At 46.2% G+C, this 13775-nt stretch overlaps 1 long non-coding RNA gene across 1 annotated transcript in view; it reads left to right on the forward strand.

Moving 5' to 3' along the window:
* LOC137305195 (uncharacterized) overlaps positions 1-13775 on the forward strand; it is an 89962-nt gene that overhangs the window by 75810 nt on the left and 377 nt on the right. The gene's annotated exons all lie outside the window — the stretch shown is intronic.

Below are 13775 nucleotides of genomic sequence, written 5' to 3' on the forward strand. Positions count from 1 at the left end.
TGTGCAGTGTAATATACTATTGCGAATCAGCATAACATACTCTTCTAGATTAGTGAGATATTGAGCAGTCCAATGTACTGTTAATAGATCAATGTGTTCTGCACTGTTCAACTGTTCTAAATTACTATAATACTACACAGTGTAATATGCTGTTATAGATCAATGTGACATTGCATTTCAATATAATGTTCTAGATTAGTGTGATATTGCACAGTGTAACATACTGTTCTAGATCAGCGTACCATCGCACAATGTGACGCGCTGTTCTAGATCAGCATGATGTTGCACAGTGTGCCATGCTGTTCTAGATCAGTGTAATATTGCAGTGTGACATGCTGTTCTAGATCAGTGTGATGGTGCACAATGTAACATGCTGTTCGGTGCCATATTGTGCAATCTAATATATTTTCATAACCAGTCTCATGATGTCCAGTGTAATATACCATTTTAGATCAGTGTGATACTGTGCAGTGACAGCCTGTCCAATCTGTGTGATATTGTACAATGTAACACAAATATTATAGATCAGCACGCTACTGTGCAGTGTAATATAATGTTCTAGATCAGTGTGATGCTGTACAGACAACATATTGTTCTAGATTAGTGTGCAAAGAGGAGTAAGTTATGCTTCAGTTGTACAGACCCCATGTAGAGCACAGTGTTCAGATTTGGACACTGCATCTCAGAAAGGATTTATTGGCCTTTGAGAAAATACAGCGCTGATTTTCCTGAATGATAGCAGGCTTAAAGAGTTAAATTATGATGACAGGTTGCCTACACTTGGCTTGTACTCTCTTCAGTTTGGAAAGTTGAGGGCTGATCTAATCGAGGTAGATAGGGTAGATACAGAGAAAGCATTTCCTCTGGTGGGGAAATCCAGAACAAGAGAGTATAATCTAAGAGTAGAGCTAGACCATTTAGGAGTAAAATCAGGAAACACTTTTGTCACACAATAAGTACTGGAAATCTGCAACTCTCTCTCCAAAAGGCTGTGGATGCTGGGTCAATTGAAATGTTTAAGATTGAGATCGATAGATTTTTGTTCGGTAAGGGTTCCAAGGGCTGAAGCAAAGGCGAGTAAATGGAGTTGAGATGCAGATCAGCCATGATCTAATTGAGTAGTACAGCACGCTCGAAAGGCTGAATGGCCCACTCCTGTTCCTATGTTCCTATGCTGCTGAACAGTATAATTTAATATTCTAGATTAGTGTGATGCTGTGCTGTATAACATACTGTTCTAGATTAGTGTGATGCTGTGCAGTATAACACGCTGTTCCAGATTAGTATGATGCTGTGCAGTATAATGTACTGCTCTAGATTAGTGTGATGCCGTGCAGTATAACATACTGTTCTAGATTAGTGTGATGCTGTGTGGTATAACATACTGTTCTAGATTGGTGTGATTTTTGCAGTATGACATTCTGTTCTACATTAGTGTGACATTACAGTACAACATACTATTCTGGATTGGTGTGATGCTGTGCTGTATAACATACAATTCTAGATTAGTGTGACACTGTGTAGTATAACATACTGTTCTAGATTAGTGTGACACTGTGTAGTATGACATACCGTTCTAGATTAGTGTGACACTGTGTAGTATAACATACTGTTCTAGATTAGTGTGACACTGTGTAGCATAACATGCTGTTCTAGATTAGTGTGACATTGTGTAGTATGACATACTGTTCTAGATTAGTGTGACACTGTGTAGTATAACATACAGTTCTAGATTAGCGTGACACTGTGTAGTATAACATACTGTTCTAGATTAGTGTGACATTGTGTAGTATGACATACTGTTCTAGATTAGTGTGACACTGCACAGTATAGCATAGTGTTTTACATTAGTAGATACTGGCATCACTGATATGGGTCAACAGGAGATTTTGTGTTCTTATCAATGAGTGCACAACACTCCTTCACAGTCACAGGTCATTGACTCCTACAGACATGGACAGTCAGAACCACAGCTCAGCTCATTCAGACTACCAGCCTCCTAAAGCTAAATCAAAGCCAACGAACAATATCTGCCCCGGTGCCTTCCACCCTGTCCAATTTTCCCTTCCAGTGCCCGTATTAATCAGGAGGCGTATGGCCGGCGAGAGGGCGAGTGGCGGCCGATACTCCTGCCAGTATGACGGGGAGCGGCCCCTTTAAATCACGGAAAAGCCAGGTGCCGAGTCGCAGCCGCGATCTCCGTCGCTGGTGGGAGTGTGGAAATCACCAGCTGCTGCCCCACCTCGGCACCCAGCCGCCTAAACATCAAACCGGAAAAAGCTGCAGCCCTAACGAGCCTCCTCTCATTGGGGAGGGGGTGGGAGGGGGCAATCATTTCCTGCCCTCTCCCACCCCACCGCAGTACGGCGAGATGCGAGATCCACATTGTCAATTAGCAGCTTCCCCAAGAACCACTCTGAGTTTTGTTTCATTAAATTTCCCAGTCAATAATTTGCCAGCTATATCTCCTTCACCGCGCCCCCCCCCCTTTAATTAAAATCCTATTTCATTTCAACATTCGTACATTTAATCTCTTAACAAATTCACACTTAGCATAACAAAGAGACGGCTGTGTCCAGGGAGAGCAGGAGCCTGTCAGAGCTGGTAACCCTTCCCACGCTGGAAGCTCAGCTTTCAGTCAGGGTGAGTGTCGCTCTCACAGAAAAGAAAGAATTCCCGTTTATATACAGCGCCGTTCACAACCTCAGGATGTGCTTCTCAGCCAATGAAGTACCTTTTGAAGTGTAGTCACTGTTGTAATGTAGGAAACACGGCAGACAATTCGCACACAGCAAGATCCCACAAACAGCAGTGAGATAATGACCAGATAGTCTGTTTTTTACTGATGTTGGTTGAGGGATAAACATTGGCCCCAGGACACCAGGGAAAATTCCTCCTGCTCTTCTTCGAAATAGTGCCATGGAATCTCTTACATTCACCTGAAGGGACAGACGTATCCCATCCATTCAATCCCCTCCCGTAGACCATGTACAATTGACCCTATCATGGAATCTATCCCATCCATTCAATCCCCTCCCATAGACCATGTACAATTGACCCTATCATGGACTCTATCCCATCCATTCAATCCCCTCCCATAGACCATGTACAATTGACCCTATCATGGACTCTATCCCATCCATTCAATCCCCTCCCATAGACCATGTACAATTAACCCTATCATGGACTCTATCCCATCCATTCAATCCCCTCCCATAGACCATGTACAATTAACCCTATCATGGACTCTATCCCATCCATTCAATCCCCTCCCATAGACCATGTACAATTGACCCTATCATGGACTCTATCCCATCCATTCAATCCCCTCCCATAGACCATGTACAATTGACCCTATCATGGAATCTATCCCATCCATTCAATCCCCTCCCATAGACCATGTACAATTGACCCTATCATGGACTCTATCCCATCCATTCAATCCCCTCCCATAGACCATGTACAATTGACCCTATCATGGAATCTATCCCATCCATTCAATCCCCTCCCATAGACCATGTACAATTAACCCTATCATGGAATCTATCTCATCCATTCAATCCCCTCCCATAGACCATGTACAATTGACCCTATCATGGACTCTATCCCATCCATTCAATCCCCTCCCATAGACCATGTACAATTGACCCTATCATGGACTCTATCCCATCCATTCAATCCCCTCCCATAGACCATGTACAATTGACCCTATCATGGACTCTATCCCATCCATTCAATCCCCTCCCATAGACCATGTACAATTGACCCTATCATGGAATCTATCCCATCCATTCAATCCCCTCCCATAGACCATGTACAGTTGACCCTATCATGGAATCTATCCCATCCATTCAATCCCCTCCCATAGACCATGTACAATTGACCCTATCATGGAATCTATCCCATCCATTCAATCCCCTCCCATAGACCATGTACAATTGACCCTATCATGGACTCTATCCCATCCATTCAATCCCCTCCCATAGACCATGTACAATTGACCCTATCATGGACTCTATCCCATCCATTCAATCCCCTCCCATAGACCATGTACAATTGACCCTATCATGGACTCTATCTCAACCATTTCATCCCCTCCCACATACCGTGTACAATTTACCCTATCACAGGGGTTAAATTCAATAACCCCCAAATCTGGGCACGGGGGTCGCGGTGCGCGATTAACCCACGCCCGTTCGTTGAGATGCAGGCAGCACGTGAAATAATGATTCCAGCGAGCAGCCAGGCCAAGCTGCGCTGTTGAATGGTTTCTCACCAGCAGAGGGCACCGATATCGCAGTGAGTGGCTCACACCTCTTAAAGGCAGCCTGTACCTCTTAAAGGCAGCCTGCACCTCTTATTTGCAAAATATAAGATAAGTCCATATGGAGTCTGAACAGAGATCAGACATCGCACACGTAAAACACGGATGCAGGTCCTGTTCCTACGTTTACAAACTGTTATGTTAAAACATTGTCTAAAGGTTGTGCACTACTAAATCCCACATCATCCAATCTGCACACCAGACCTCACCAATCTGCCAATCTGAGTTTGTACCAGGTCTGCGAGAGAGCGTGCACCAAGGTTCTCTGATGATGCACTAGAGGCCTTGGTGCAAGAGGTGGACAGAAGGAGGAGCATCTTATATCTGCAGTGTGGGGGGGCAAGAGGCCCTCCAGACATATGCTCAAGAGGCAGTGGGACATAGTCGATGCCAGGCACATAGCACCACGTACATGGATGCAGTGCAGGAGGCAGTTCAATGCTTTGACACAACTGGTCAAGGTGAGTGAGGTCAACTGTCAAGTGGCATCTCCTATCAACTGCACCACGAGCCGCACCCACTGCTCCACACACTACACCCCCCCATCACCCACATACCAATAAACTCTTTCAATCAATACTCAACTCTTCCAATCAGATGCTTCCTCTCACCCTCACACATTACCACCAATGCAAGCCGCACACCCGCAACTCACAGGTCACACACACACTGGCAGCTATTCAACCATAACAGGCACATCACCCAAACATCCTGCAGGGCACTCGCCGACACACGCCCCGCTTTCTTGCAGGAGAAGGTAGCGCATAACAGGAGGCAGCAAGTGGCAGTGGCATTTAGCCCCTCGAGCCTGTTCCGCCATTCAATGAGATCATGGTTGATCTGTGACCTAACTCCATATACCCGCCGTAGCCCCATATCCCTTAATACCTTTGGTTAACAAACATCTATCAATCCCAGATTTAAAATTAACAATTGAGCTAGCATCAACTGCTGTTTGCAGAAGAGCGTTCCAAACTTCTCCCACCCTTTGCATGTAGAAGCGTTTCCTGACTTCGATCCTGCAAGTCCTGGCTCTAATTTTTAGGCTGTGTCCCCTAGTCCCAGTATTCAAATATAGGAGACCTCCAAAAACAGGTACAACTGCATCAGCAGCCGGAAACAATAATCCAGCAACTAACCTGTAAATCCTGCATGGTCCCTTTAAATGGTGCTGGGGGGAGGGTCCTCCAGGGCGACTACGATCTGTTCAGCTGTGCGAGGTTAAGACAGTGCGTGGCTGGAGTGTTGAGTTCCAAAATCGTATCTGTCCCTTTAAATCAGCGTTGCACACTGATCTACCACATATTCTCCCTACTTTACATGGTGCCGGCGTTCGTTATCTGTGCGTGCGCAAACGCCTTTACCGAGATGGCGCCCAGCGCACGTGACGCTAGAAATGTGCGTGCACATTCCGGACGCCATTTTGGGACCTTAGGAGGCCACGTAGCGCCTACAAAATGGGTGCTACGCAGCCTAATTTATAACCCGTGGACTCTATCCCACCCATTTAATCCCCTTCCCACACCCATCCACCCTCCCCCCTCAGCCCCACACCCCAGCCCCAGGAGCACAGGATCTAATCTGTCCCTGGAATATTGGACCATCTGAGTTTCTACCAATAAACTCTTATCCCACTGCCAGCCACATATTTCTCCAGCTCCTTTTTGGAAGAGTTGACTGAATCAGCCTGCACTGCCTTTGTTGTCATGGTAACTCATTTTACAAATACCTTTCAATTTCAAAATCAGAGAAGGAGGAGAGACCACAGTCAGCAATATGCTGATGTCACCATGTTAATGATGGAATGTGTTCATTATATTGAAGCAGTGAGCCGAGCCCGTTAGAAGATTTCCTAGGATGGTGATTTTGTTCCTCAGCAGGGCCTCCTCTCGCGAGCAGCAAATTACAGAGAGACGTCACCAGCGATAACCGCCCTCCCCCACTTCAGTCTGTCTTTAAAATACCTGGACTTAGCCCATGGTTTCACTCGTGGGCCTGAGGTTTAAGATGGGAAAATTGCAGAGATCTTTGAGGGATGGGCAGGGAGGGCCAGGGTGGTGAAGGGGATGAGTAAAAAGGAACAGCGGGGGCATGAGACAGAACAGGTGGCCCTTCAACTGGCTCCCTCTCCCCGTCTTACTGACTATCTGTACTGGTGTTAATCCAGCTCCCTCACACTGTCACTCAGTAACCCCTCTCCCCAGAGCCCTGTGTTACTGACTATCTGTACTGGTGTTAATCCAGCTCCCTCACACTGTCACTCAGTAACCCCTCTCCCCAGAGCCCTGTGTTACTGACTATCTGTACTGGTGTTAATCCAGCTCCCTCACACTGTCACTCAGTAACCCCTCTCCCCAGAGCCCTGTGTTACTGACTATCTGTACTGATGTTAATCCAGCTCCCTCACACTGTCACTCAGTAACCCCTCTCCCCAGAGCCCTGTGTAACTGACTGTATCACAGATTGAGAGGTTGAGAGTATGTTCACACTGGGTGCGCAGCGGGTTAAATTCTGCTTCAGTCAGTGTGGTGATGGGGAACGATACATAGAAGAGGTCAGGTATGTGTAATTAGCAGCCCTTTCCCTCGGCCCGGGGAAATTCATTTATTTTTCGATCACAGGCTTTCTGTGGCAGGAAAGGAAATTATGGGCTGGCATTTTAATTAGGCATTGTGTCTGCGTGGGCAGGTGGGAACAAACATTTACAATGTTCTGATCGAGCAACAGACAGCATGACGTGTTTCAGTCAGGAAATAATCCCCAAACCCTTGGTGCAGATACAGAGTAAAGCTCCCTCTACACTGTCCCATCAAACACTCCCAGGGCAGGTACATCACGGGTTAGATACAGAGTAAATCTCCCTCTACACTGTCCCATCAAACACTCCCAGGTCAGGTACAGTGTGGGTTAGATAGAGAGTAAAGCTCCCTCTACACTGTCCCATCAAACTCTCCCAGGGCAGGTACAGTGTGGGTTAGGTACAGAGTAAAGCTCCCTGTACAAAGCTCTCCACCACTGGGGGTTTTCATGGCCTCATGTCTGGGTCTGTTCTGGATTAATTGATGGAGATCGATTGCTATGATTAGTGAACGACTCCATTATCATTGTGTCCTGAGTCTACCCAAATGGGAGAAGGCGAACTAGATGGACCTTGGTCTTTTCTCGTCTAGCAGTTCCTATGTAGCCGTGTCTGTTGTACCCCAGCATTGGGTCATCACCTCCAGGGGAGGAGGGGGGAGTAGAAAAGTTGAGGTGGGGGGAGAGAAAAGGGTACAATCATCTGCAGAGAATGTGGGCTTCCCATTAGTTACAAAATGAACCTTTAAAGCCAGTCTTCAGATCCTGAACTTAAAATAATAAGAAAAAAAAGACTCAAAAAGAGTCAAATTACAATTAAAATTCAACGGGGGCAGAGCAGAGAATGAAGATAAGCCAAGGGAGAAAAAATGGGGAAATTGCAGGCCAGTGACAGATTATATGCAAAACTATGTGGGTGATTTACACCTTCACCACTTGGGTGGTAGACCAGTAGGACGGATCGCCCGTCCGTTAAAGAACCCGGCAGATCTTTTATCCATAGGAAGAGGAGGAGGCCATTCAGCCCCTCGAGCCCGTTCCGCCATTCAATCAGATCATGGCTGATCTGTACCCTTAACTCCATTTACCCGCCTTGGTTCTGTAACCCTTACCTAACAAAAATCTATCAATCTCAGTTTTGACATTTTCAATTGACCCCCAGCCTCGACAGCTTTTTGAGGGAGAGTGTTCCAGATTTCCTCTACCCTTTGTGTGAAGAAGTGCTTCCTGACATCACCGCTGAACGGCCGAGCTCTAATTTTAAGGTTATGCCCTCTTGTTCTGGACCCCCCCTCAAAGAGTGGAACTCGCTACCACAAGGAGTAGTTGAGGCAATTTGTATAGATGTATTTAAGGGGCAGCTAGATAATCACATGAGGGAGAAAGGAATAGAAGGATATGTTGATAGGATGAGGTGAAGTAGGGTGGGAGGAGGCTCGTGTGGAGCATAAATGCCGGCATAGACCAGTTGGGCCGAATGGCCTGTTTCAGTGCTGTAAAATTCTATGTCATTTTGTAGGGTTTTTTTCTTGCTCTTTTAATGTACGGATGGATGTGGAATAAAGCTCCCCCCGACATCACCCATCGAGCGTTCCCTAGTCACGGCAGCACAGAGTGATCTGAGCTTTATTGTATCTAACCCACACCTTTTGGTACATTCATCAAAATCATTTGTAAATATTGGGTACAGCAGAGGTCCCTGTACTGTTGCCCCCTGGGGGATCCTTGCTAGTCGCGGCTGGCTGATTAAAACCAGCAGTATCTATCATTACCCTTTGTTCCCTGTCGTTTATCCAATTTCTTGTCCGTTTTACAACTTGTCAGGCTCCCCTGAGTCTTCACTCTCTGCGAAAAAAAAACACATCTTTCCCGGGCGCCTTATCAAACTCGTTCTGAAGTGTCAAAGTAGCTCGACATCCATCAACCTGTCAGCCCCCAACAGGCTCCATTCCACCCTTACAGGAGATGAGTAAATCTTTCCGGCGTGACCTGACTTTCACAAATCCCCAACTGGCTCGCCGTTCCAGCCTTGAAGTGTTCAAGATCACGAAAGGGATTGACTGAGTGGTGGATACCCATTAATAAAACAGACAGGTCCGAGTAGCTGCAAAGCAGCAAGACGTTCTCCCATCTTTCCCCGCTCCGTTTTGAGTGATTCGTTCCATCGCTCGAGAGGGCACACCAATGACTAACAAAGGTTACGGAATGGTAGCAGTTTACAGGACGGAAGGAGGTCATTCGGCCCGTCGCACTTGTGCCGGCTCCCTGCCCTTTCTTCGCACCCTTTTAAATTTTTCTTTTGAAAATATTTATCCCGCTTCCCTTTTAAAAGCTTTTATGGATTCTGCTCCCCTCCCCAACCCCCCACCACGCCCTCTTCCCCACTGTTTCTGGTCGTGCATTCCATGTCCAAACAACCCTCTGTGTTAAAATAAAACCTGAGTAACTATCAGCCAATGAGTTGGAGGTGGAGCAAACTGAGTCTATTTAACAGAGTCTCTACAAACTACAGCAAACAGTCTATTTAACAGAGTCTCTACAAACTACAGCAAACAGTCTATTTAACAGAGTCTCTACAAACTACAGCAAACAGTCTATTTAACAGAGTCTCTACAAACTACAGCAAACAGTCTATTTAAATAGGGTCTCTAGGAACTACAGCGAACAGAGTATATTTTACAGCAGAATCTGTTTAAACAGCGCCTCTATGAACTATAGCAAACAGAACTCATGACTGAAACTACAGCAACATCTCCCGATAGAAGCAGGATTATTTCTCCATCAAAATGCAGCGAGTGGAGGATAGTTACATAATACAAATTATGTTCGTAAAATCACTTACAGAAGTGATTGACGGGGGAATTACCATTCTGGCCAGAACTTGTGGTGTCACTATATACAGCCTTAAAAAAAAGACTAATCTTTCCCTTTGTTCTTTTTGGCGATGATCTCAAATTTATGTCCTCGAGTTACTGACTCACTGACAAGTGGAAATCATTTATCCCTCTTAACCCCACATAATTGTTACCACTATCAGATCCCAACCTAACCTTCTTTGTTCTAGTGAAAAGAGCCCCAGTTTCTTAGTCTCTGCTCATAACTAAAGCTTCGCATCTCTGGTATCATCTTAGTGAATCTCTTCTGCACCATATCCAAGACCTTGATACCCTTTCCACATCAACAACAACAACTTGCATTTATATAGCGCCTTTAACATAGTAAAAAGTCCCAAGGCACTTCACAGGAGCGATTATCAAACAAAATTTGACATCGAGCCACATAAGGAGATATTAGGACAGGTGACAAAAAGCTTGGTTAAAGAGGTAGGTTTTATGGAGCATCTTAAAGGAGAAGAGAGAGAGGTAGAGAGGTTTAGGGAGGGAGTTCTGGATCTTTGAACCTAAACAGCTGAAGGCACGGCCGCCAATGGTGGGGCGATGAAAATCGGGGATGTACAAGAGGCCAGAATTGGAGGAGTGCAGAGATCTTGGAGGGTTTTAGGGCTGGAGGAGGTTACAGAGATAGAGAGGGGCGTGGCCACGGAGGGATTTGAACACAAGGATGAGAATTTTAAAATCAAGGCGTTGCCAGTCCTGGACCCAATGTAATTCAGCGAGCACAGGGGTGATGGGAGAATGGGACTTGGTGCGAGTTAGGTTACGGGCAGCAGAATTAAATATTAGGAAGTTCAGAGTAAGAAGAGAAGCAAAGGAAATTTATTGAATCCAAAGCACGTGTGGAAAAAAAATAATTGATGGAGATTTATCTTTGTCTCTGGCATTTCACTGTGATGCCAAATTTGGCTCTGAGTTGGGCTCTATAAACTGACTCAAAAGTTGCAACAACAGTTTGACAATCAGCAGGAACGCGGCATGACCTTGGCTGAAGTACGATTGATTGCTTGGCTCTCCTCAGCAATTTCCAGGATTGGACAACACACTAACAAGGAATTTATTTCCCTATTTTAGTCACTACAAGGATAACATGATTGACAACGTGATCATCACAATGATTAGGGTTCAGAGCTCCACACTCATGATGCATTTAAGGGGAAGCTAGATAAGTACGTGAGAGAGAAAGGAATAGAAGGATATGCAGGTAAGGTTAGATGAAGTAGGGAGGGAGGAGGCTCGTGTGGAGCATAAACACCTGCCTGGCCTGTTTCGGTGCTGTAAATTCTGTGTAATTCACACCACGACCATCTTGATCAAGAGAAAGCTCAGTCATCTCCCCTTGGCCTTCAACAGGAGCACCATCACTGAGTCCCCCATTATCAACATCTTGGGAGTCACCATTGATGAGAAGTTTAACTGGATCAGCCATGTCAACACCGCGGCTACATATGTTGGACCCAGGTTGGGTAGATTGTGATGAGTGACTCACCTCCTGACCTCCCAAAGCCTAATCCACCATCTACAAGGCTCAAGTCAGGACCTCACTGCTCACCTGAATGGGAGCAGCCACAACACTCAAGAAGCTGGACATCATCCAGGACAGAGAGTTCACTTGATCAATGCCCTCTGGCCACTGAAGTCATTATCCACCCCTTTCCACAACCGGCTCTCTGTGGCTGCGGTAAGCGCGACCTACAGGACGCACTGCAGCAACTCACCAAGGTTACTTCGAAAGCACCTCCCTCCTCTGTAACATCTACTGCTGAGAAGGACAAGAGCAGCAAAGTCACGTCAGCTCCATTACCTCCAACTTAGGCCCTTTGCACATGTAAATAAGGGACCTAACGGCTGTTTGAGGGCCCCTATGTCAAGATTAGTTTGCTCTGGGGCAGCTGGTGCCAGAGCACTCAGTAAAACCAGACCTTGGGACCATCTGTGACCGACAATGAAAGTGTTTGAAACTTATTGTCCTGAATGTGGAGCCCCACTGAGACCCGGCCTCTGATCTTTCACCCCCGACCTCCTAACTCCCGACCCCCGGCTTCACTTACCTGAGGGCCTCTGTGACGCTGTTCATTCCAGCATCGAAATGAGGCTCGAGGCCCAATATCGGGGGCACCTCAGGCCTCGTCTTTCAGGCGCGGGGAATGTACCAAAATATGGAAGTGCCTGAATTTCTACCTCGTTAACTTTCTTTCCAACTTTTTTTTACGTCTGCCTTCCAGGTGACACTTCAACCTGTGAAAACTTCACCGCTTTTTAAATTTTCCTCTTTTAATTTACTTCAAGCAATCACCAGCGGAGCTTTTCAGGAATCCCCCAGACGCTCTGCGCTCTTGCCAAAATCCAGATTTTTGGCCCTTTGCCCAAATGCTCACTGATTTGCTGCACTGCCCACTTGTGTGAATCCTGTTGTTTCAGCGTTTGGTTTCAGGGGGTCCTCCTCGCTCTCTCACCCATCGTTCCACAGGTTCAATCCCTACCTAAGCTGCTGTTGCTACTTAAAGTAAATGGGTTGGCCCCTCTCTTAAAGTAACAGGCTGAAAATTGTCAAACACACAAAACCCAATGTCAGCAAAAGGATCTATCTTTTCAAGGATCGTCCAGTACTGCACCACCCCTTCTGTCTGGACAGTGAGAATAGGCCACACTACAGCTTGTCCCCAATAGGTGATTCCTCTCTTCCCCTCTGCCCTCCAACCTCTCTCTCGTGTCTATTTTAAGGGGAGATTGATAGAGGTGTTCAAAATCAGGAGGGGTTTTGATAGAGTAAATAAGGAGAAACTGTTCCCATTGGCAGGAGGGTCGGTAACCAGAGGACACAGATTTAAGGTAATTGGCAAAAGAACCAGGGGGGAGATGAGGAGAAATTCTTTAATGCCTTTTACAGGAAGCAGATTCAATAATAACTTTCAAAAGGGAATTGGATAAATACTTGAAGGGGAGAAAATTGTCGGGCTATGGGGAAAGAGCAGGGGAGTGGGATTAATTGGATAGCTCTTTCAAAGAGCCGGCACAGGCCCAATGGGCCGAATGGCCTCCTTCTGTGCTGTAAGATTCTATGATTCAATCAGCGCTACTATGTTCATTGCTCCTTTGAACGTTCCTCTCTTGTGCCTCCTTAGCTCCTATTAGACCTTTCTACTCGCTCTTCCTCCTCCCTGCCTCCTCACTGTTTTGAGATCGAGAGCCATCGCACATTCGCCTACTCAAACTCACTTTTTTTCCTGGGACCTCAAGACTGTGGGGCTCCTCACCTCCCTCGGTCCCCTTTCCTGCTACAATCCACGGGCTTTGAAAACCCAAGCTTGGCGTCACCTAACCATTACCTCCTGGGTTTACATGGTCTCCTCTCCTACTCTTTCCAACCTTGGCGGTGTCCTACATTGTGGCACTCGGCTCTTCACCTTGATGTCTCAATAAGAAAGCCAAGTCCTAATGGCTTGCTTGTGAAATCTAAAGAAACAAAGAGCTTGCATTTACATAGCGCCTTTCACGGCCTTGGGATGTCCCAAAGCGCTTTATGGCCAATGAAGTACTTTTGAAGTGTAGTCACTGTTGTAATGTAGGGAAACGCAGCAGCCAATATGAGCACAGCAAAATCCCACAAACAGCAATGTGAGAAAAAACCAGATCATGTTTTACTGATGTTGGTTGAGGGATAAATGTTGGCCAGGACAGAACTCCCCTGATCGTCTTCGAAATAGTGGCCATGGGATCCTTCACGTCCATCTGAGAGGGCAGACGGGGCCTCAGTTTAACATCTACTTCAGAAAGACGGCACCCTCTCAGCACTGCGCTGGGCTGTCAGCCTAGATTTTAGAGCTCAAGTGTCTTTAGGTGGGATTCTGAACCCACAACCTTCCGACACAGAGGCATGAGAGCTACCCACTGAGCCGTGGCTGAATTCTAAGCTATGTGATAGCACAGGCTTGGGTACTCTCTGATAATAAGTGGAGAGTAAGGCAAGGAACACTTGC

Source organism: Heptranchias perlo, chromosome 39 (genome assembly GCF_035084215.1).
Source record: "Heptranchias perlo isolate sHepPer1 chromosome 39, sHepPer1.hap1, whole genome shotgun sequence".
In the NCBI taxonomy this organism is placed as follows: Eukaryota; Metazoa; Chordata; class Chondrichthyes; order Hexanchiformes; family Hexanchidae; genus Heptranchias; species Heptranchias perlo.